The sequence below is a fragment of the Pelobates fuscus genome, chromosome 3 (assembly GCF_036172605.1).
Source record: "Pelobates fuscus isolate aPelFus1 chromosome 3, aPelFus1.pri, whole genome shotgun sequence".
Taxonomy (NCBI): domain Eukaryota; kingdom Metazoa; phylum Chordata; class Amphibia; order Anura; family Pelobatidae; genus Pelobates; species Pelobates fuscus.
The window spans coordinates 396,326,236-396,345,433 of NC_086319.1; the positions used below are offsets into that span (position 1 = coordinate 396,326,236).

Genomic DNA, 19,198 nt, shown 5'->3' on the forward strand with positions numbered 1-19,198 from the left:
CTTTGCCACAAGAACATCGAGGCCATCCTCAAATACATCTACTGAATTCCATAAAACACCTTCTTTAGGAAGAGAATTTAACATCTTTCTTCTCACTTGAAAGAGGCCATAAATTGTCCTAAATATAAAGCTAGCAAAGAGTAAGTCACGTGGAGAATTCCACACCATGCACGATTCACCCCAGCATTTGCATGTTCCATTGTAATGTAATTAAACCGGTATGGCTTCACATGGCCACAAACACAGAAACTGGCTAGCTGGTGCAGTGCCTTTCTGTTTGGCTTTGCCTTCAATTACAGTGGTATTGTGCTGAAAAGAAAAGTACTTATTTTCTTTCCTCTTTAGGCTGAATATTTAATTTGTCAGAATCTATCTAATTTTATGTCGGTGGGGGAAAAAAACCTACCTTTGTTGGCTACTCTGTTGACGACCACGTCCACCTTTACAATGAGACCTCGTGGCGCAACGGTAGCGCGTCTGACTCCAGATCAGAAGGTTGCGTGTTCAAATCACGTCGGGGTCATGCTGCTTTTGCTTTGGAGAAGAGTAAGCACAGATCTCTTGTCATACCAGAGTTGGATAAAAAGCAGGCTTAGCATATATAATCCATATATCCCGTACTTGCGTTATTTCATTATGTTGATGGTCAAAACGGGAAAAGTCCTGCTCATCTACAGTAGGTAGATTTGACATGCTGCAGGATTCCTGATTGTTTCAAATGAATCCTGTGGATTTTAAAATAGGAGTCGGGAACCAAAAATAGAGTCCCCCTGTTTCTTTAGCGTGTCATTTTATGGGTTCCTCCTTTTTTTTTGCTTTACTAACTTTTTGTCAAAACAGGTTAATGAATCGATTTCCTAGAGGCAGCATTTGAATGCTGAATACTGGAGGACAGCACTTTCCCTATGTTGGTGTTGAATTGTTATCTTTTGTTTGCACCTGTTGGTGGTCATTTGACACGCTAGCAGATTTCACCTGAATGTAACATGAGGAACTTGCGCTTTAAACTCTTTCTTTGTGAGAATAAATAGAGGGGGATGTGTAATATTTTAGCATTGATCTAGTTTTCTTGTGTTTTTGCGGTCTTGTAGAGGTGAAGGCGTTCTAAATGACCTATGCCGCCAGCAGTGCTGCATGAGTGTGGAAAGATATTGTCGGGACTTGCAACCTTTTGACAAGAAAGAAAATGAAATGATCAGAACGCTCCCAAATGGCGTGCGTGTTTTGAGTACGCAGCCACAGGGATTTTGCGCAGGTAGTGTGGCCGAGCGGTCTAAGGCGCTGGATTAAGGCTCCAGTCTCTTCGGGGGCGTGGGTTTGAATCCCACCGCTGCCATCAGGCTCTTTTTTTCTTCCAGCCTTCTGTGGATGAATAAACGTATCACGCCGTTTAAATACCGCTTCCTTATTTGCCACAACGTGCAACTTATGTGGACATGGAAATGCACTTGTTGCATACTCATTTGATCTTTGAAAATGGAACAGTAACACAGAAAGTTAGAAAAGTAATGCAGGATGAAAAGAAGACTCAGCTTCAACATTTCACCCACCCTTCTTCCCCTTGTTGTTCCAAAAGAAGGAGAAAGGAAAAAAAGAAAGACCTGAAGTAATTTTCAATTGTGCCCCAAATTGGGAAGCAGGATTCCTTTAGAACTCCATATGTGCATTCCGATTTCTCCTTGGATCAACAAGCTGTGTTACAATACCCACTTTAGATACTAAAGTGGCATAGTTTCCAGCTTTGCCACAAGAACATCGAGGCCATCCTCAAATACATCTACTGAATTCCATAAAACACCTTCTTTAGGAAGAGAATTTAACATCTTTCTTCTCACTTGAAAGAGGCCATAAATTGTCCTAAATATAAAGCTAGCAAAGAGTAAGTCACGTGGAGAATTCCACACCATGCACGATTCACCCCAGCATTTGCATGTTCCATTGTAATGTAATTAAACCGGTATGGCTTCACATGGCCACAAACACAGAAACTGGCTAGCTGGTGCGGTGCCTTTCTTTTTGGCTTTGCCTTCAATTACAGTGGTATTGTGCTGAAAAGAAAAGTACTTATTTTCTTTCCTCTTTAGGCTGAATATTTAATTTGTCAGAATCTAACTAATTTTATGTCGGTGGGGGAAAAAACCTACCGTTGTTGGCTACTCTGTTGACGACCACGTCCACCTTTACAATGAGACCTCGTGGCGCAACGGTAGCGTGTCTGACTCCAGATCAGAAGGTTGTGTGTTCAAATCATGTCGGGGTCATGTTGCTTTGGAGAAGAGTAAGCACAGATCTCTTGTCATACCAGAGTTGGATAAAAAGCAGGCTTAGCATATATAATCCATATATCCCGTACTTGCGTTATTTCATTATGTTGATGGTCAAAACGGGAAAAGTCCTGCTCATCTACAGTAGGTAGATTTGACATGCTGCAGGATTCCTGATTGTTTCAAATGAATCCTGTGGATTTTAAACTAGGAGTCGGGAACCAAAAATAGAGTCCCCCTGTTCCTTTAGCGTGTCATTTTATGGGTTCCTCCTTTTTTTTGCTTTACTCCCTTTTTGTCAAAACAGGTTAATGAATCGATTTCCTAGAGGCAGCATTTGAATGCTGAATACTGGAGGACAGCACTTTCCCTATGTTGGTGTTGAATTGTTATCTTTTGTTTGCACCTGTTGGTGGTCATTTGACACGCTAGCAGATTTCACCTGAATGTAACATGAGGAACTTGCGCTTTAAACTCTTTCTGTGTGAGAATAAATAGAGGGGGATGTGTAATATTTTAGCATTGATCTAGTTTTCTTGTGTTTTTGCGGTCTTGTAGAGGTGAAGGCGTTCTAAATGACCTATGCCGCCAGCAGTGCTGCATGAGTGTGGAAAGATATTGTCGGGACTTGCAACCTTTTGACAAGAAAGAAAAGGAAATGATCAGAACGCTCCCAAATGGCGTGCGTGTTTTGAGTACGCAGCCACAGGAATTTTGCGCAGGTAGCGTGGCCGAGCGGTCTAAGGCGCTGGATTAAGGCTCCAGTCTCTTCGGGGGCGTGGGTTCGAATCCCACCGCTGCCATCAGGCTCTTTTTTTCTTCCAGCCTTCTGTGGATGAATAAACGTATCACGCCGTTTAAATACCGCTTCCTTATTTGCCACAACGTGCAACTTATGTGGACATGGAAATGCACTTGTTGCATACTCATTTGATCTTTGAAAATGGAACAGTAACACAGAAAGTTAGAAAAGTAATGCAGGATGAAAAGAAGACTCAGCTTCAACATTTCACCCACCCTTCTTCCCCTTGTTGTTCCAAAAGAAGGAGAAAGGAAAAAAAGAAAGACCTGAAGTCATTTTCAATTGTGCCCCAAGTTGGGCAGCAGGATTCCTTTAGAACTCCATATGTGCATTCCGATTTCTCCTTGGATCAACAAGCTGTGTTACAATACCCACTTTAGATACTAAAGTGGCATAGTTTCCAGCTTTGCCACAAGAACATCGAGGCCATCCTCAAATACATCTACTGAATTCCATAAAACACCTTCTTTAGGAAGAGAATTTAACATCTTTCTTCTCACTTGAAAGAGGCCATAAATTGTCCTAAATATAAAGCTAGCAAAGAGTAAGTCACGTGGAGAATTCCACACCATGCACGATTCACCCCAGCATTTGCATGTTCCATTGTAATGTAATTAAACCGGTATGGCTTCACATGGCCACAAACACAGAAACTGGCTAGCTGGTGCAGTGCCTTTCTGTTTGGCTTTGCCTTCAATTACAGTGGTATTGTGCTGAAAAGAAAAGTACTTATTTTCTTTCCTCTTTAGGCTGAATATTTAATTTGTCAGAATCTATCTAATTTTATGTCGGTGGGGGAAAAAAACCTACCTTTGTTGGCTACTCTGTTGACGACCACGTCCACCTTTACAATGAGACCTCGTGGCGCAACGGTAGCGCGTCTGACTCCAGATCAGAAGGTTGCGTGTTCAAATCACGTCGGGGTCATGCTGCTTTTGCTTTGGAGAAGAGTAAGCACAGATCTCTTGTCATACCAGAGTTGGATAAAAAGCAGGCTTAGCATATATAATCCATATATCCCGTACTTGCGTTATTTCATTATGTTGATGGTCAAAACGGGAAAAGTCCTGCTCATCTACAGTAGGTAGATTTGACATGCTGCAGGATTCCTGATTGTTTCAAATGAATCCTGTGGATTTTAAAATAGGAGTCGGGAACCAAAAATAGAGTCCCCCTGTTTCTTTAGCGTGTCATTTTATGGGTTCCTCCTTTTTTTTTGCTTTACTAACTTTTTGTCAAAACAGGTTAATGAATCGATTTCCTAGAGGCAGCATTCGAATGCTGAATACTGGAGGACAGCACTTTCCCTATGCTGGTGTTGAATTGTTATCTTTTGTTTGCACCTGTTGGTGGTCATTTGACATGCTAGCAGATTTCACCTGAATGTAAAATGAGGAACTTGCGCTTTAAACTCCTTCTGTGTGAGAATAAATGGAGGGGGATGTGTAATATTTTAGCATTGATCTAGTTTTCTTGTGTTTTTGCGGTCTTGTAGAGGTGAAGGCGTTCTAAATGACCTATGCCGCCAGCAGTGCTGCATGAGTGTGGAAAGATATTGTCGGGACTTGCAACCTTTTGACAAGAAAGAAAATGAAATGATCAGAACGCTCCCAAATGGCGTGCGTGTTTTGAGTACGCAGCCACAGGGATTTTGTGCAGGTAGCGTGGCCGAGCGGTCTAAGGCGCTGGATTAAGGCTCCAGTCTCTTCGGGGGCGTGGGTTCGAATCCCACCGCTGCCATCAGGCTCTTTTTTTCTTCCAGCCTTCTGTGGATGAATAAACGTATCACGCCGTTTAAATACCGCTTCCTTATTTGCCACAACGTGCAACTTATGTGGACATGGAAATGCACTTGTTGCATACTCATTTGATCTTTGAAAATGGAACAGTAACACAGAAAGTTAGAAAAGTAATGCAGGATGAAAAGAAGACTCAGCTTCAACATTTCACCCACCCTTCTTCCCCTTGTTGTTCCAAAAGAAGGAGAAAGGAAAAAAAGAAAGACCTGAAGTCATTTTCAATTGTGCCCCAAGTTGGGCAGCAGGATTCCTTTAGAACTCCATATGTGCATTCCGATTTCTCCTTGGATCAACAAGCTGTGTTACAATACCCACTTTAGATACTAAAGTGGCATAGTTTCCAGCTTTGCCACAAGAACATCGAGGCCATCCTCAAATACATCTACTGAATTCCATAAAACACCTTCTTTAGGAAGAGAATTTAACATCTTTCTTCTCACTTGAAAGAGGCCATAAATTGTCCTAAATATAAAGCTAGCAAAGAGTAAGTCACGTGGAGAATTCCACACCATGCACGATTCACCCCAGCATTTGCATGTTCCATTGTAATGTAATTAAACCGGTATGGCTTCACATGGCCACAAACACAGAAACTGGCTAGCTGGTGCAGTGCCTTTCTGTTTGGCTTTGCCTTCAATTACAGTGGTATTGTGCTGAAAAGAAAAGTACTTATTTTCTTTCCTCTTTAGGCTGAATATTTAATTTGTCAGAATCTATCTAATTTTATGTCGGTGGGGGAAAAAAACCTACCTTTGTTGGCTACTCTGTTGACGACCACGTCCACCTTTACAATGAGACCTCGTGGCGCAACGGTAGCGCGTCTGACTCCAGATCAGAAGGTTGCGTGTTCAAATCACGTCGGGGTCATGCTGCTTTTGCTTTGGAGAAGAGTAAGCACAGATCTCTTGTCATACCAGAGTTGGATAAAAAGCAGGCTTAGCATATATAATCCATATATCCCGTACTTGCGTTATTTCATTATGTTGATGGTCAAAACGGGAAAAGTCCTGCTCATCTACAGTAGGTAGATTTGACATGCTGCAGGATTCCTGATTGTTTCAAATGAATCCTGTGGATTTTAAAATAGGAGTCGGGAACCAAAAATAGAGTCCCCCTGTTTCTTTAGCGTGTCATTTTATGGGTTCCTCCTTTTTTTTTGCTTTACTAACTTTTTGTCAAAACAGGTTAATGAATCGATTTCCTAGAGGCAGCATTTGAATGCTGAATACTGGAGGACAGCACTTTCCCTATGTTGGTGTTGAATTGTTATCTTTTGTTTGCACCTGTTGGTGGTCATTTGACACGCTAGCAGATTTCACCTGAATGTAACATGAGGAACTTGCGCTTTAAACTCTTTCTTTGTGAGAATAAATAGAGGGGGATGTGTAATATTTTAGCATTGATCTAGTTTTCTTGTGTTTTTGCGGTCTTGTAGAGGTGAAGGCGTTCTAAATGACCTATGCCGCCAGCAGTGCTGCATGAGTGTGGAAAGATATTGTCGGGACTTGCAACCTTTTGACAAGAAAGAAAATGAAATGATCAGAACGCTCCCAAATGGCGTGCGTGTTTTGAGTACGCAGCCACAGGGATTTTGCGCAGGTAGTGTGGCCGAGCGGTCTAAGGCGCTGGATTAAGGCTCCAGTCTCTTCGGGGGCGTGGGTTTGAATCCCACCGCTGCCATCAGGCTCTTTTTTTCTTCCAGCCTTCTGTGGATGAATAAACGTATCACGCCGTTTAAATACCGCTTCCTTATTTGCCACAACGTGCAACTTATGTGGACATGGAAATGCACTTGTTGCATACTCATTTGATCTTTGAAAATGGAACAGTAACACAGAAAGTTAGAAAAGTAATGCAGGATGAAAAGAAGACTCAGCTTCAACATTTCACCCACCCTTCTTCCCCTTGTTGTTCCAAAAGAAGGAGAAAGGAAAAAAAGAAAGACCTGAAGTAATTTTCAATTGTGCCCCAAATTGGGAAGCAGGATTCCTTTAGAACTCCATATGTGCATTCCGATTTCTCCTTGGATCAACAAGCTGTGTTACAATACCCACTTTAGATACTAAAGTGGCATAGTTTCCAGCTTTGCCACAAGAACATCGAGGCCATCCTCAAATACATCTACTGAATTCCATAAAACACCTTCTTTAGGAAGAGAATTTAACATCTTTCTTCTCACTTGAAAGAGGCCATAAATTGTCCTAAATATAAAGCTAGCAAAGAGTAAGTCACGTGGAGAATTCCACACCATGCACGATTCACCCCAGCATTTGCATGTTCCATTGTAATGTAATTAAACCGGTATGGCTTCACATGGCCACAAACACAGAAACTGGCTAGCTGGTGCGGTGCCTTTCTTTTTGGCTTTGCCTTCAATTACAGTGGTATTGTGCTGAAAAGAAAAGTACTTATTTTCTTTCCTCTTTAGGCTGAATATTTAATTTGTCAGAATCTAACTAATTTTATGTCGGTGGGGGAAAAAACCTACCGTTGTTGGCTACTCTGTTGACGACCACGTCCACCTTTACAATGAGACCTCGTGGCGCAACGGTAGCGTGTCTGACTCCAGATCAGAAGGTTGTGTGTTCAAATCATGTCGGGGTCATGTTGCTTTGGAGAAGAGTAAGCACAGATCTCTTGTCATACCAGAGTTGGATAAAAAGCAGGCTTAGCATATATAATCCATATATCCCGTACTTGCGTTATTTCATTATGTTGATGGTCAAAACGGGAAAAGTCCTGCTCATCTACAGTAGGTAGATTTGACATGCTGCAGGATTCCTGATTGTTTCAAATGAATCCTGTGGATTTTAAACTAGGAGTCGGGAACCAAAAATAGAGTCCCCCTGTTCCTTTAGCGTGTCATTTTATGGGTTCCTCCTTTTTTTTGCTTTACTCCCTTTTTGTCAAAACAGGTTAATGAATCGATTTCCTAGAGGCAGCATTTGAATGCTGAATACTGGAGGACAGCACTTTCCCTATGTTGGTGTTGAATTGTTATCTTTTGTTTGCACCTGTTGGTGGTCATTTGACACGCTAGCAGATTTCACCTGAATGTAACATGAGGAACTTGCGCTTTAAACTCTTTCTGTGTGAGAATAAATAGAGGGGGATGTGTAATATTTTAGCATTGATCTAGTTTTCTTGTGTTTTTGCGGTCTTGTAGAGGTGAAGGCGTTCTAAATGACCTATGCCGCCAGCAGTGCTGCATGAGTGTGGAAAGATATTGTCGGGACTTGCAACCTTTTGACAAGAAAGAAAAGGAAATGATCAGAACGCTCCCAAATGGCGTGCGTGTTTTGAGTACGCAGCCACAGGGATTTTGCGCAGGTAGCGTGGCTGAGCGGTCTAAGGTGCTGGATTAAGGCTCCAGGCTCTTTGGGGGCGTGGGTTCGAATCCCACCGCTGCCATCAGGCTCTTTTTTTTCTTCCAGCCTTCTGTGGATGAATAAACGTATCAGGCCGTTTAAATACCGCTTCCTTATTTGCCACAGCGTGCAACTTATGTGGACATGGAAATGCACTTGTTTCATACTCATTTGATATTTGAAAATGGAACAGTAACACAGAAAGTTAGAAAAGTAATGCAGGATGAAAAGAAGACTCAGCTTCAACATTTCACCCACCCTTCTTCCCCTTGTTGTTCCAAAAGAAGGAGAAAGGAAAAAAAGAAAGACCTGAAGTCATTTTCAATTGTGCCCCAAGTTGGGCAGCAGGATTCCTTTAGAACTCCATATGTGCATTCCGATTTCTCCTTGGATCAACAAGCTGTGTTACAATACCCACTTTAGATACTAAAGTGGCATAGTTTCCAGCTTTGCCACAAGAACATCGAGGCCATCCTCAAATACATCTACTGAATTCCATAAAACACCTTCTTTAGGAAGAGAATTTAACATCTTTCTTCTCACTTGAAAGAGGCCATAAATTGTCCTAAATATAAAGCTAGCAAAGAGTAAGTCACGTGGAGAATTCCACACCATGCACGATTCACCCCAGCATTTGCATGTTCCATTGTAATGTAATTAAACCGGTATGGCTTCACATGGCCACAAACACAGATACTGGCTAGCTGGTGCAGTGCCTTTCTGTTTGGCTTTGCCTTCAATTACAGTGGTATTGTGCTGAAAAGAAAAGTACTTATTTTCTTTCCTCTTTAGGCTGAATATTTAATTTGTCAGAATCTATCTAATTTTATGTCGGTGGGGGAAAAAAACCTACCTTTGTTGGCTACTCTGTTGACGACCACGTCCACCTTTACAATGAGACCTCGTGGCGCAACGGTAGCGCGTCTGACTCCAGATCAGAAGGTTGCGTGTTCAAATCACGTCTGGGTCATGCTGCTTTTGCTTTGGAGAAGAGTAAGCACAGATCTCTTGTCATACCAGAGTTGGATAAAAAGCAGGCTTAGCATATATAATCCATATATCCCGTACTTGCGTTATTTCATTATGTTGATGGTCAAAACGGGAAAAGTCCTGCTCATCTACAGTAGGTAGATTTGACATGCTGCAGGATTCCTGATTGTTTCAAATGAATCCTGTGGATTTTAAACTAGGAGTCGGGAACCAAAAATAGAGTCCCCCTGTTCCTTTAGCGTGTCATTTTATGGGTTCCTCCTTTTTTTTGCTTTACTCCCTTTTTGTCAAAACAGGTTAATGAATCGATTTCCTAGAGGCAGCATTTGAATGCTGAATACTGGAGGACAGCACTTTCCCTATGCTGGTGTTGAATTGTTATCTTTTGTTTGCACCTGTTGGTGGTCATTTGACACGCTAGCAGATTTCACCTGAATGTAACATGAGGAACTTGCGCTTTAAACTCTTTCTGTGTGAGAATACTTGCAACCTTTTGACAAGAAAGAAAAGGAAATGATCAGAACGCTCCCAAATGGCGTGCGTGTTTTGAGTACGCAGCCACAGGGATTTTGCGCAGGTAGCGTGGCTGAGCGGTCTAAGGCGCTGGATTAAGGCTCCAGTCTCTTCGGGGGCGTGGGTTCGAATCCCACAGCTGCCATCAGGCTCTTTTTTTTCTTACAGCCTTCTGTGGATGAATAAACGTATCACGCCGTTTAAATACCGCTTCCTTATTTGCCACAACGTGCAACTTATGTGGACATGGAAATGCACTTGTTGCATACTCATTTGATCTTTGAAAATGGAACAGTAACACAGAAAGTTAGAAAAGTAATGCAGGATGAAAAGAAGACTCAGCTTCAACATTTCACCCACCCTTCTTCCCCTTGTTGTTCCAAAAGAAGGAGAAAGGAAAAAAAGAAAGACCTGAAGTCATTTTCAATTGTGCCCCAAGTTGGGCAGCAGGATTCCTTTAGAACTCCATATGTGCATTCCGATTTCTCCTTGGATCAACAAGCTGTGCTACAATACCCACTTTAGATACTAAAGTGGCATAGTTTCCAGCTTTGCCACAAGAACATCGAGGCCATCCTCAAATACATCTACTGAATTCCATAAAACACCTTCTTTAGGAAGAGAATTTAACATCTTTCTTCTCACTTGAAAGAGGCCATAAATTGTCCTAAATATAAAGCTAGCAAAGAGTAAGTCACGTGGAGAATTCCACACCATGCACGATTCACCCCAGCATTTGCATGTTCCATTGTAATGTAATTAAACCGGTATGGCTTCACATGGCCACAAACACAGATACTGGCTAGCTGGTGCAGTGCCTTTCTGTTTGGCTTTGCCTTCAATTACAGTGGTATTGTGCTGAAAAGAAAAGTACTTATTTTCTTTCCTCTTTAGGCTGAATATTTAATTTGTCAGAATCTATCTAATTTTATGTCGGTGGGGGAAAAAAACTACCTTTGTTGGCTACTCTGTTGACGACCACATCCACCTTTACAATGAGACCTTGTGGCACAACGGTAGCGCGTCTGACTCCAGATCAGAAGGTTGCGTGTTCAAATCACGTCGGGGTCATGCTGCTTTTGCTTTGGAGAAGAGTAAGCACAGATCTCTTGTCATACCAGAGTTGGATAAAAAGCAGGCTTAGCATATATAATCCATATATTCCGTACTTGCGTTATTTCATTATGTTGATGGTCAAAACGGGAAAAGTCCTGCTCATCTACAGTAGGTAGATTTGACATGCTGCAGGATTCCTGATTGTTTCAAATGAATCCTGTGGATTTTAAACTAGGAGTCGGGAACCAAAAATAGAGTCCCCCTGTTCCTTTAGCGTGTCATTTTATGGGTTCCTCCTTTTTTTTGCTTTACTCCCTTTTTGTCAAAACAGGTTAATGAATCGATTTCCTAGAGGCAGCATTTGAATGCTGAATACTGGAGGACAGCACTTTCCCTATGCTGGTGTTGAATTGTTATCTTTTGTTTGCACCTGTTGGTGGTCATTTGACATGCTAGCAGATTTCACCTGAATGTAAAATGAGGAACTTGCGCTTTAAACTCTTTCTGTGTGAGAATAAATAGAGGGGGATGTGTAATATTTTAGCATTGATCTAGTTTTCTTGTGTTTTTGCGGTCTTGTAGAGGTGAAGGCGTTCTAAATGACCTATGCCGCCAGCAGTGCCACATGAGTGTGGAAAGATATTGTCGGGACTTGCAACCTTTTGACAAGAAAGAAAAGGAAATGATCAGAACGCTCCCAAATGGCGTGCGTGTTTTGAGTACGCAGCCACAGGGATTTTGCGCAGGTAGCGTGGCTGAGCGGTCTAAGGCGCTGGATTAAGGCTCCAGTCTCTTCGGGGGCGTGGGTTCGAATCCCACAGCTGCCATCAGGCTCTTTTTTTTCTTCCAGCCTTCTGTGGATGAATAAACGTATCACGCCGTTTAAATACCGCTTCCTTATTTGCCACAACGTGCAACTTATGTGGACATGGAAATGCACTTGTTGCATACTCATTTGATCTTTGAAAATGGAACAGTAACACAGAAAGTTAGAAAAGTAATGCAGGATGAAAAGAAGACTCAGCTTCAACATTTCACCCACCCTTCTTCCCCTTGTTGTTCCAAAAGAAGGAGAAAGGAAAAAAAGAAAGACCTGAAGTCATTTTCAATTGTGCCCCAAGTTGGGCAGCAGGATTCCTTTAGAACTCCATATGTGCATTCCGATTTCTCCTTGGATCAACAAGCTGTGTTACAATACCCACTTTAGATACTAAAGTGGCATAGTTTCCAGCTTTGCCACAAGAACATCGAGGCCATCCTCAAATACATCTACTGAATTCCATAAAACACCTTCTTTAGGAAGAGAATTTAACATCTTTCTTCTCACTTGAAAGAGGCCATAAATTGTCCTAAATATAAAGCTAGCAAAGAGTAAGTCACGTGGAGAATTCCACACCATGCACGATTCACCCCAGCATTTGCATGTTCCATTGTAATGTAATTAAACCGGTATGGCTTCACATGGTCACAAACACAGAAACTGGCTAGCTGGTGCGGTGCCTTTCTGTTTGGCTTTGCCTTCAATTACAGTGGTATTGTGCTGAAAAGAAAAGTACTTATTTTCTTTCCTCTTTAGGCTGAATATTTAATTTGTCAGAATCTATCTAATTTTATGTCGGTGAGGGAAAAAAACCTACCTTTGTTGGCTACTCTGTTGACGACCATGTCCACCTTTACAATGAGACCTCGTGGCGCAACGGTAGCGCGTCTGACTCCAGATCAGAAGGTTGCGTGTTCAAATCACGTCTGGGTCATGCTGCTTTTGCTTTGGAGAAGAGTAAGCACAGATCTCTTGTCATACCAGAGTTGGATAAAAAGCAGGCTTAGCATATATAATCCATATATCCCGTACTTGCGTTATTTCATTATGTTGATGGTCAAAACGGGAAAAGTCCTGCTCATCTACAGTAGGTAGATTTGACATGCTGCAGGATTCCTGATTGTTTCAAATGAATCCTGTGGATTTTAAACTAGGAGTCGGGAACCAAAAATAGAGTCCCCCTGTTCCTTTAGCGTGTCATTTTATGGGTTCCTCCTTTTTTTTGCTTTACTCCCTTTTTGTCAAAACAGGTTAATGAATCGATTTCCTAGAGGCAGCATTTGAATGCTGAATACTGCAGGACAGCACTTTCCCTATGCTGGTGTTGAATTGTTATCTTTTGTTTGCACCTGTTGGTGGTCATTTGACACGCTAGCAGATTTCACCTGAATGTAACATGAGGAACTTGCGCTTTAAACTCTTTCTGTGTGAGAATACTTGCAACCTTTTGACAAGAAAGAAAATGAAATGATCAGAACGCTCCCAAATGGCGTGTGTGTTTTGAGTACGCAGCCACAGGGATTTTGCGCAGGTAGCGTGGCCGAGCGGTCTAAGGCGCTGGATTAAGGCTCCAGTCTCTTCGGTGGCGTGGGTTCGAATCCCACCGCTGCCATCAGGCTCTTTTTTTCTTCCAGCCTTCTGTGGATGAATAAACGTATCACGCCGTTTAAATACCGCTTCCTTATTTGCCACAACGTGCAACTTATGTGGACATGGAAATGCACTTGTTTCATACTCATTTGATTTTTGAAAATGGAACAGTAACACAGAAAGTTAGAAAAGTAATGCAGGATGAAAAGAAGACTCGGCTTCAACATTTCACCCACCCTTCTTCCCCTTGTTGTTCCAAAAGAAGGAGAAAGGAAAAAAAGAAAGACCTGAAGTCATTTTCAATTGTGCCCCAAGTTGGGCAGCAGGATTCCTTTAGAACTCCATATGTGCATTCCGATTTCTCCTTGGATCAACAAGCTGTGTTACAATACCCACTTTAGATACTAAAGTGGCATAGTTTCCAGCTTTGCCACAAGAACATCGAGGCCATCCTCAAATACATCTACTGAATTCCATAAAACACCTTCTTTAGGAAGAGAATTTAACATCTTTCTTCTCACTTGAAAGAGGCCATAAATTGTCCTAAATATAAAGCTAGCAAAGAGTAAGTCACGTGGAGAATTCCACACCATGCACGATTCACCCCAGCATTTGCATGTTCCATTGTAATGTAATTAAACCGGTATGGCTTCACATGGCCACAAACACAGAAACTGGCTAGCTGGTGCGGTGCCTTTCTGTTTGGCTTTGCCTTCAATTACAGTGGTATTGTGCTGAAAAGAAAAGTACTTATTTTCTTTCCTCTTTAGGCTGAATATTTAATTTGTCAGAATCTATCTAATTTTATGTCGGTGGGGGAAAAAAACCTACCTTTGTTGGCTACTCTGTTGACGACCACATCCACCTTTACAATGAGACTTCGTGGCGCAACGGTAGCGCGTCTGACTCCAGATCAGAAGGTTGCGTGTTCAAATCACGTCGGGGTCATGCTGCTTTTGCTTTGGAGAAGAGTAAGCACAGATCTCTTGTCAAACCAGAGTTGGATAAAAAGCAGGCTTAGCATATATAATCCATATATCCCGTACTTGCGTTATTTCATTATGTTGATGGTCAAAACGGGAAAAGTCCTGCTCATCTACAGTAGGTAGATTTGACATGCTGCAGGATTCCTGATTGTTTCAAATGAATCCTGTGGATTTTAAACTAGGAGTCGGGAACCAAAAATAGAGTCCCCCTGTTCCTTTAGCGTGTCATTTTATGGGTTCCTCCTTTTTTTTGCTTTACTCCCTTTTTGTCAAAACAGGTTAATGAATCGATTTCCTAGAGGCAGCATTTGAATGCTGAATACTGGAGGACAGCACTTTCCCTATGCTGGTGTTGAATTGTTATCTTTTGTTTGCACCTGTTGGTGGTCATTTGACACGCTAGCAGATTTCACCTGAATGTAACATGAGGAACTTGCGCTTTAAACTCTTTCTGTGTGAGAATAAATAGAGGGGGATGTGTAATATTTTAGCATTGATCTAGTTTTCTTGTGTTTTTGCGGTCTTGTAGAGGTGAAGGCGTTCTAAATGACCTATGCCGCCAGCAGTGCTGCATGAGTGTGGAAAGATATTGTCGGGACTTGCAACCTTTTGACAAGAAAGAAAAGGAAATGATCAGAACGCTCCCAAATGGCGTGCGTGTTTTGAGTACGCAGCCACAGGGATTTTGCGCAGGTAGCGTGGCCGAGCGGTCTAAGGCGCTGGATTAAGGCTCCAGTCTCTTCGGGGGCGTGGGTTCGAATCCCACTGCTGCCATCAGGCTCTTTTTTTTTCTTCCAGCCTTCTGTGGATGAATAAACGTATCACGCCATTTAAATACCGCTTCCTTATTTGCCACAGCGTGCAACTTATGTGGACATGGAAATGCACTTGTTTCATACTCATTTGATCTTTGAAAATGGAACAGTAACACAGAAAGTTAGAAAAGTAATGCAGGATGAAAAGAAGACTCAGCTTCAACATTTCACCCACCCTTCTTCCCCTTGTTGTTCCAAAAGAAGGAGAAAGGAAAAAAAGAAAGACCTGAAGTCATTTTCAATTGTGCCCCAAATTGGGCAGCAGGATTCCTTTAGAACTCCATATGTGCATTCCGATTTCTCCTTGGATCAACAAGCTGTGTTACAATACCCACTTTAGATACTAAAGTGGCATAGTTTCCAGCTTTGCCACAAGAACATCGAGGCCATCCTCAAATACATCTACTGAATTCCATAAAACACCTTCTTTAGGAAGAGAATTTAACATCTTTCTTCTCACTTGAAAGAGGCCATAAATTGTCCTAAATATAAAGCTAGCAAAGAGTAAGTCACGTGGAGAATTCCACACCATGCACGATTCACCCCAGCATTTGCATGTTCCATTGTAATGTAATTAAACCGGTATGGCTTCACATGGCCACAAACACAGAAACTGGCTAGCTGGTGCGGTGCCTTTCTGTTTGGCTTTGCCTTCAATTACAGTGGTATTGTGCTGAAAAGAAAAGTACTTATTTTCTTTCCTCTTTAGGCTGAATATTTAATTTGTCAGAATCTATCTAATTTTATGTCGGTGGGGGAAAAAAACCTACCTTTGTTGGCTACTCTGTTGACGACCACGTCCACCTTTACAATGAGACTTCGTGGCGCAACGGTAGCGCGTCTGACTCCAGTTCAGAAGGTTGCGTGTTCAAATCACGTCGGGGTCATGCTGCTTTTGCTTTGGAGAAGAGTAAGCACAGATCTCTTGTCAAACCAGAGTTGGATAAAAAGCAGGCTTAGCATATATAATCCATATATCCCGTACTTGCGTTATTTCATTATGTTGATGGTCAAAACGGGAAAAGTCCTGCTCATCTACAGTAGGTAGATTTGACATGCTGCATGATTCCTGATTGTTTCAAATGAATCCTGTGGATTTTAAACTAGGAGTCGGGAACCAAAAATAGAGTCCCCCTGTTCCTTTAGCGTGTCATTTTATGGGTTCCTCCTTTTTTTTGCTTTACTCCCTTTTTGTCAAAACAGGTTAATGAATCGATTTCCTAGAGGCAGCATTTGAATGCTGAATACTGGAGGACAGCACTTTCCCTATGCTGGTGTTGAATTGTTATCTTTTGTTTGCACCTGTTGGTGGTCATTTGACACGCTAGCAGATTTCACCTGAATGTAACATGAGGAACTTGCGCTTTAAACTCTTTCTGTGTGAGAATAAATAGAGGGGGATGTGTAATATTTTAGCATTGATCTAGTTTCCTTGTGTTTTTGCGGTCTTGTAGAGGTGAAGGCGTTCTAAATGACCTATGCCGCCAGCAGTGCTGCATGAGTGTGGAAAGATATTGTCGGGACTTGCAACCTTTTGACAAGAAAGAAAAGGAAATGATCAGAACGCTCCCAAATGGCGTGCGTGTTTTGAGTACGCAGCCACAGGGATTTTGCGCAGGTAGCGTGGCCGAGCGGTCTAAGGCGCTGGATTAAGGCTCCAGTCTCTTCGGGGGCGTGGGTTCGAATCCCACCGCTGCCATCAGGCTCTTTTTTTTCTTCCAGCCTTCTGTGGATGAATAAACGTATCACGCCGTTTAAATACCGCTTCCTTATTTGCCACAGCGTGCAACTTATGTGGACATGGAAATGCACTTGTTTCATACTCATTTGATCTTTGAAAATGGAACAGTAACACAGAAAGATAGAAAAGTAATGCAGGATGGCCACAAACACAGAAAAGTAATGCAGAAAAGTAATGCAGAAAAGTAATGCAGGATGAAAAGAAGACTCAGCTTCAACATTTCACCCACCCTTCTTCCCCTTGTTGTTCCAAAAGAAGGAGAAAGGAAAAAAAGAAAGACCTGAAGTCATTTTCAATTGTGCCCCAAATTGGGCAGCAGGATTCCTTTACAACTCCATATGTGCATTCCGATTTCTCCTTGGATCAACAAGCTGTGCTACAATACCCACTTTAGATACTAAAGTGGCATAGTTTCCAGCTTTGCCACAAGAACATCGAGGCCATCCTCAAATACATCTACTGAATTCCATAAAACACCTTCTTTAGGAAGAGAATTTAACATCTTTCTTCTCACTTGAAAGAGGCCATAAATTGTCCTAAATATAAAGCTAGCAAAGAGTAAGTCACGTGGAGAATTCCACACCATGCACGATTCACCCCAGCATTTGCATGTTCCATTGTAATGTAATTAAACCGGTATGGCTTCACATGGCCACAAACACAGAAACTGGCTAGCTGGTGCGGTGCCTTTCTGTTTGGCTTTGCCTTCAATTACAGTGGTATTGTGCTGAAAAGAAAAGTACTTATTTTCTTTCCTCTTTAGGCTGAATATTTAATTTGTCAGAATCTATCTAATTTTATGTCGGTGGGGGAAAAAAACCTACCTTTGTTGGCTACTCTGTTGACGACCACGTCCACCTTTACAATGAGACCACGTGGCGCAACGGTAGCGCGTCTGACTCCAGATCAGAAGGTTGCGTGTTCAAATCACGTCGTGGTCATGCTGCTTTTGCTTTGGAGAAGAGTAAGCACAGATCTCTTGTCATACCAGAGTTGGATAAAAAGCAGGCTTAGCATATATAATCCATATATCCCGTACTTGCGTTATTTCATTATGTTGATGGTCAAAACGGGAAAAGTCCTGCTCATCTACAGTAGGTAGATTTGGCATGCTGCAGGATTCCTGATTGTTTCAAATGAATCCTGTGGATTTTAAAATAGGAGTCGGGAACCAAAAATTGAGTCCCCCTGTTCCTTTAGCGTGTCATTTTATGGGTTCCTCCTTTTTTTTGCTTTACTCCCTTTTTGTCAAAACAGGTTAATGAATCGATTTCCTAGAGGCAGCATTTGAATGCTGAATACTGGAGGACAGCACTTTCCCTATGCTGGTGTTGAATTGTTATCTTTTGTTTGCACCTGTTGGTGCAGATTTCACCTGAATGTAACATGAGGAACTTGCGCTTTAAACTCTTTCTGTGTGAGAATAAATAGAGGGGGATGTGTAATATTTTAGCATTGATCTAGTTTTCTTGTGTTTTTGCGGTCTTGTAGAGGTGAAGGCGTTCTAAATGACCTATGCCGCCAGCAGTGCTGCATGAGTGTGGAAAGATATTGTCGGGACTTGCAACCTTTTGACAAGAAAGAAAAGGAAATGATCAGAACGCTCCCAAATGGCGTGCGTGTTTTGAGTACGCAGCCACAGGGATTTTGCGCAGGTAGCGTGGCCGAGCGGTCTAAGGCGCTGGATTAAGGCTCCAGTCTCTTTGGTGGCGTGGGTTCGAATCCCACCGCTGCCATCAGGCTCTTTTTTTCTTCCAGCCTTCTGTGGATGAATAAACGTATCACGCCGTTTAAATACCGCTTCCTTATTTGCCACAGCGTGCAACTTATGTGGACATGGAAATGCACTTGTTTCATACTCATTTGATCTTTGAAAATGGAACAGTAACACAGAAAGTTAGAAAAGTAATGCAGGATGAAAAGAAGACTCAGCTTCAACATTTCACCCACCCTTCTTCCCCTTGTTGTTCCAAAAGAAGGAGAAAGGAAAAAAAAAAAAGACCTGAAGTCATTTTCAATTGTGCCCCAAAATGGGCAGCAGGATTCCTTTAGAACTCCATATGTGCATTCCGATTTCTCCTTGGATCAACAAGCTGTGTTACAATACCCACTTTAGATACTAAAGTGGCATAGTTTCCAGCTTTGCCACAAGAACATCGAGGCCATCCTCAAATACATCTACTGAATTCCATAAAACACCTTCTTTAGGAAGAGAATTTAACATCTTTCTTCTCACTTGAAAGAGGCCATAAATTGTCCTAAATATAAAGCTAGCAAAGAGTAAGTCACGTGGAGAATTCCACACCATGCACGATTCACCCGAGCATTTGCATGTTCCATTGTAATGTAATTAAACCGGTATGGCTTCACATGGCCACAAACACAGAAACTGGCTAGCTGGTGCGGTGCCTTTCTGTTTGGCTTTGCCTTCAATTACAGTGGTATTGTGCTGAA

General features: G+C 42.1%; 13 non-coding genes across 13 annotated transcripts; all 13 read left to right on the forward strand.

Annotated features, from left to right (window-relative positions):
• Nucleotides 1-451: 451 nt before the first annotated feature.
• TRNAW-CCA (transfer RNA tryptophan (anticodon CCA)) lies at nucleotides 452-523 on the forward strand. The gene has a single exon. It is a non-coding gene; the product is annotated as a tRNA-Trp (tRNA).
• A 2,462-nt stretch (nucleotides 524-2,985) lies between these two features.
• TRNAL-AAG (transfer RNA leucine (anticodon AAG)) lies at nucleotides 2,986-3,067 on the forward strand. The gene has a single exon. It is a non-coding gene; the product is annotated as a tRNA-Leu (tRNA).
• Nucleotides 3,068-3,921: 854 nt separating this feature from the next.
• On the forward strand, nucleotides 3,922-3,993 carry TRNAW-CCA (transfer RNA tryptophan (anticodon CCA)). The gene has a single exon. It is a non-coding gene; the product is annotated as a tRNA-Trp (tRNA).
• A 731-nt stretch (nucleotides 3,994-4,724) lies between these two features.
• TRNAL-AAG (transfer RNA leucine (anticodon AAG)) lies at nucleotides 4,725-4,806 on the forward strand. The gene has a single exon. It is a non-coding gene; the product is annotated as a tRNA-Leu (tRNA).
• Nucleotides 4,807-5,660: 854 nt separating this feature from the next.
• On the forward strand, nucleotides 5,661-5,732 carry TRNAW-CCA (transfer RNA tryptophan (anticodon CCA)). Its single transcript has one exon. It is a non-coding gene; the product is annotated as a tRNA-Trp (tRNA).
• Nucleotides 5,733-9,131: 3,399 nt separating this feature from the next.
• On the forward strand, nucleotides 9,132-9,203 carry TRNAW-CCA (transfer RNA tryptophan (anticodon CCA)). Its single transcript has one exon. It is a non-coding gene; the product is annotated as a tRNA-Trp (tRNA).
• A 1,532-nt stretch (nucleotides 9,204-10,735) lies between these two features.
• On the forward strand, nucleotides 10,736-10,807 carry TRNAW-CCA (transfer RNA tryptophan (anticodon CCA)). Its single transcript has one exon. It is a non-coding gene; the product is annotated as a tRNA-Trp (tRNA).
• Nucleotides 10,808-12,474: 1,667 nt separating this feature from the next.
• Nucleotides 12,475-12,546, forward strand: TRNAW-CCA (transfer RNA tryptophan (anticodon CCA)). Its single transcript has one exon. It is a non-coding gene; the product is annotated as a tRNA-Trp (tRNA).
• A 1,532-nt stretch (nucleotides 12,547-14,078) lies between these two features.
• Nucleotides 14,079-14,150, forward strand: TRNAW-CCA (transfer RNA tryptophan (anticodon CCA)). The gene has a single exon. It is a non-coding gene; the product is annotated as a tRNA-Trp (tRNA).
• Nucleotides 14,151-15,818: 1,668 nt separating this feature from the next.
• On the forward strand, nucleotides 15,819-15,890 carry TRNAW-CCA (transfer RNA tryptophan (anticodon CCA)). The gene has a single exon. It is a non-coding gene; the product is annotated as a tRNA-Trp (tRNA).
• A 730-nt stretch (nucleotides 15,891-16,620) lies between these two features.
• Nucleotides 16,621-16,702, forward strand: TRNAL-AAG (transfer RNA leucine (anticodon AAG)). The gene has a single exon. It is a non-coding gene; the product is annotated as a tRNA-Leu (tRNA).
• Nucleotides 16,703-17,613: 911 nt separating this feature from the next.
• TRNAW-CCA (transfer RNA tryptophan (anticodon CCA)) lies at nucleotides 17,614-17,685 on the forward strand. The gene has a single exon. It is a non-coding gene; the product is annotated as a tRNA-Trp (tRNA).
• Nucleotides 17,686-18,398: 713 nt separating this feature from the next.
• TRNAL-AAG (transfer RNA leucine (anticodon AAG)) lies at nucleotides 18,399-18,480 on the forward strand. The gene has a single exon. It is a non-coding gene; the product is annotated as a tRNA-Leu (tRNA).
• The last annotated feature ends 718 nt before the right edge of the window (nucleotides 18,481-19,198 follow it).